Genomic DNA, 3,935 nt, shown 5'->3' with positions numbered 1-3,935 from the left:
TTCAATTTTTTGGTCTAAAATGCCACCCCTACATGCACCGAGGGGTGCTTTTGTGGCCAAAATCACTTATAAGTTTTTTTGTCAAATACCACAAGAAGCTTTTTTTTTTTTTTTTTTGGTGGTCGAAAAAACTGTTTTAGACATTTTAGAAGTACTCCCAAACATGACCTAATTATGTACTTAGAATTCAGAGAGTTCAAGGAAGAGGGCCTGCTTGCAATTTTCGAATAATATATGTAGGTTGTATGAGGTATAGTTGATGAAATAAAGGGACAAAAAAAAAATGACTACAATATTTGCGTGTATTCCTTGACAAAATGTTTTAAAAACAGGATGAAAAATTTCGCCATTATATAATACTTTAATATTGTGTAGTCAATAATATGTTAAAAATACGTATATAATATGTGAATTTTATTGAAGTATGTGTATTAAACGTTAAAGGGTCTAACACAATTGAAAAAGCCTCTGAAACCTTTTTTTTTTAATTAAAGAAAAAAATTTGGAGATCGCATTGACTAAGAAAATGTCAAAGATAGAAAAATAACAATTACGTGGTTTAGTAACATGCTATATATGGCACGATTATATGGTATTGAGGTGTATTGGAATGACGCTTAACATGGTAACACAGTAAAAGTGAATACTCTCCTTTCTAAGAGGATACCGAATATTAAAAGTGTTTTGGATAACTTACCATCTCCAGTTATATTTATTTGGAAATTCTACCTTCAATATATCCATATATACCCCCTTGGTGGGTGGACTGAAGAACATCAAAATCTCAGTGTACATAATATTCAATAAATCGAGAGAGGGCATCAAAATTTCTTAGGCCATCTCCAATGGTTGAGGCTCTAAATATGGTGGATAGAGCCCCATTTAGAACTTCGATGGAATATTACGGGCTCTAAAGGTATCTTTCTCACAATGGGAGGCTCTATATCCGGGGCTCTATAAGTTTTTTTTTTATGATGTAATTTATTCTACGCATTAATTTTTGTTGTTGTCAACTTATTTTGTTTTAATGTATGTTTATGTTATATTAGTTTTTTTTTACGAGCATTTCTACCCAAAAAATTTTAATTTGGAAAATATTAAAAAGAAAAAATTTGAAAGTAAACACAATAAAATATAAAGTCCTAATGTTTCAAATTTGTACTTTAAAAAAAGAAGAGGCATATTTAAATCTAGAAACATAGAACAATTGAAGTATGTCCATGAAAGGAAAAAAATGAAAGCAAAGAGGGGGATAAAAAGAAGAAGAATGAAACAGTAAACATAAAGGGGTAAAAAAGGACTGTTGCAATAGAAAAAGTAATTTTTAATATTTTTCAATATGTAGGGCCCGCTGGTTTTTCATTCTTTTGCAGGTTCAGTTTTCAAAATGTGCGGCCCACTGGGGCTCTAAGGCTCTATACAAGTCCACAGATTTAGGATTATCTCCGACCAGTTTCATGATATAGAGCCCAAAAATCCTCCCATTGTGGATGCCTTTTTGCACTTGGGCTCTATATTTATGAGCCCCAAGGAGGTAGAGCCCAATTTAAGGCTCCCATTGGGGATGACCTTATAGCTTCAACCATGGCTAGAAATAAGGTCAAACTTGCATTGATAATGTTGATGCGAAAAAGTGGTTCGGTACTTTTGGGCACAACTTAGTGATGTCTAGGCCTTGAAATGCTCGGTCCTCGGTGGTGTGATCACAGTAAAATAAGAGTGCTTTCAGTAAGACCTAAAGCACAGTGTGAGTACTGAAGGCTCTCGATACTTAAGTAAATACGGATGTAGTTAAGAGAATCGAACAGACTCTAAGGGCAGTATGCCGAAAGTTCAGATTACCTCCATTTTGGGACTTGTGCCTTTTTATAAACCTTGGGAGGTGTGCAAGTTGTATAGAATTTTGATGTTGGACTGTTGACATTCACCATAGATGCCCCACGTGTCTAGTGGGTGATTTGTGTTTTAACCACATGGTCGGTAGGCCTGGGTGCCAAGGGCTTCCCTGCCGATGCCATATTTTGTCCACGTGTCTGACTCTCATCGATCGCTGATTTTGGTATAAACAGATAATGAATGATGCTGCTAGCACCTTCAGAAAGAGGAAGGCATGCTTGTTAAAGAAAATGAGTGAGATAAACACCTTATGTGATGTTAGCGCCTTTATAATTATTTGTGGCAGTGATACTGACGAGCCTACTGTGTGGCCGGATCGCCCATTGGTGGAACAATTGCTTGCAAGGTTTCAAAACATACCGGAGCTAGAGCGGTGGAAGAAGATGATGATCCAAGAGACTTACCTGAAGGAGAGGGCAGCCAAAATGCAAGAGCGAATCAGGAAGATTTTAAAAAAGAACAATGAGTTGAACACAAATGAGGTCTTGTACCAAATTATTCAAAAAGGTAAGTCGTTGCTTGCATTTGAAGAAAATGATCTAAGTGACTTGGTTTTTTCATTAGAGGACATGATGAAAGACATTCAAAAACGAATGGATTATTTAGAGCAACCTAATCCTAGTCTTCCACTAGGAATTCCTTCTAAGGAAAGTGGAGACCAGTCAGAAAACACGAGCCAAATTGAAGGCGATTTTACTAAGTCTTTGTTGTGGTACAAATATTTCGGGAAGCAAATTTGAAACACTAATGGCCCTACCAGTAGTGTTAGAAGTGACCTAAGGGTACCTTCAACTACATATTTTGGTAGTTTAACTGATGAAACTGAGATGGGGTTGCCCAATTGGAACTTTGGAGGCAGCAATTATGATGGAAGTGATTTAGGGTTGGCCAATAAAATTGACAATTTTGAAGGTCAAGGGTATGTTGGAAGTGATATGGGGCTGTCTCCGGTGAATTATGGAGGCATTACTGGTGGAAGTGAGATGGGTTTGGGGATGTTCCCTAAAAATGGGAGTAGTGTTGTAGGTTGCAGTTGGGATACTGGATTGGGTACTGCCGGTAGCATGGTCACAGAAGGTGGTGCCGAGAGTCGTATAGAGTTTCCTCGTGGGTGTTTTTCGGAAAGTGATGCAGAGCTGCCTCCGGAACTATTTGGAGGTAGCATTGTTGGAAGTGATGATGGGCTTCCTTATGATGTTAGCAAAAGTTGGCAGAATCTATTTTCTTCTCCCTGAATTACAATGTACATCTACCTTGTTGTTTGATCTATCTATATTTTCAAATTTTTCTTATCATGTTTAATCCATGTTTCAATTTCCCTTTGGTAATGAATTAATGCTATTTTCCTTTCGATTTTATGCAATTGTCTTGCTTCTTTTATCTTCAATTGTGCGACATCTTTGAAAAAATAATATGCGAACTTGTTATCTTTAGGCATAGATTTACAACCAATTCGTGCGAAAGTTGTCCATTAGTGCCAAAGTTGATATCTTTTTAAAACGTTCATGTTCATAAAAATTCTCTAATAATAGTAACTTAGAAATAAATAAATAATTCCCATGATTGAGGTGTATTCACTTGAGATTTATTTAAAAATAAATAAATAAATTCGATAGGGTTTAAAGGATAATTTAAGCACCTACAAAACCATTAGTGAAGAGTTTCGAGAAGAGAGTCCAGTTGAAATTTCCATGAAATATTTGGTCAATTTGGGACATTATATAATTAACTCAAACAAACCTCACCTCCTTTTCAGGTAATATATATATTTAGATTCACAGATAATGTACTAGTAAAAATATGGCAAGTGATTGAATATAAATTTTTTCTCAAATTTAAAATTTAATTAAATAAATTTTAACAATGCCACTAATACATATAGAAGATAATAAAAGAAGTAAGCACAAAACAACAACAAAAACAACAATTCAAAAAGGCAAAACTAAAGTAGACAAAAGTTGCACAAATAACTATATTACTCACATCACTAAAATTAAGCATGATATCAAGCTAAGTGAATAAAACCCAAAAACAAAAGA

General features: G+C 35.1%; 1 pseudogene; it reads left to right on the top strand.

Moving 5' to 3' along the window:
* The first annotated feature begins 1,584 nt into the window (after positions 1 to 1,584).
* On the top strand, positions 1,585 to 3,131 carry LOC148920319 (MADS-box transcription factor PHERES 1-like; annotated as a pseudogene).
* Positions 3,132 to 3,935: the final 804 nt, after the last annotated feature.

This window comes from Prunus mume, linkage group LG2, assembly GCF_029339155.1.
Source record: "Prunus mume cultivar Tortuosa linkage group LG2, ASM2933915v1, whole genome shotgun sequence".
Lineage (NCBI taxonomy): Eukaryota > Viridiplantae > Streptophyta > Magnoliopsida > Rosales > Rosaceae > Prunus > Prunus mume.
Note: the sequence above shows the minus strand (reverse complement) of the source record. Positions and strands in the feature narration are given on the sequence as shown.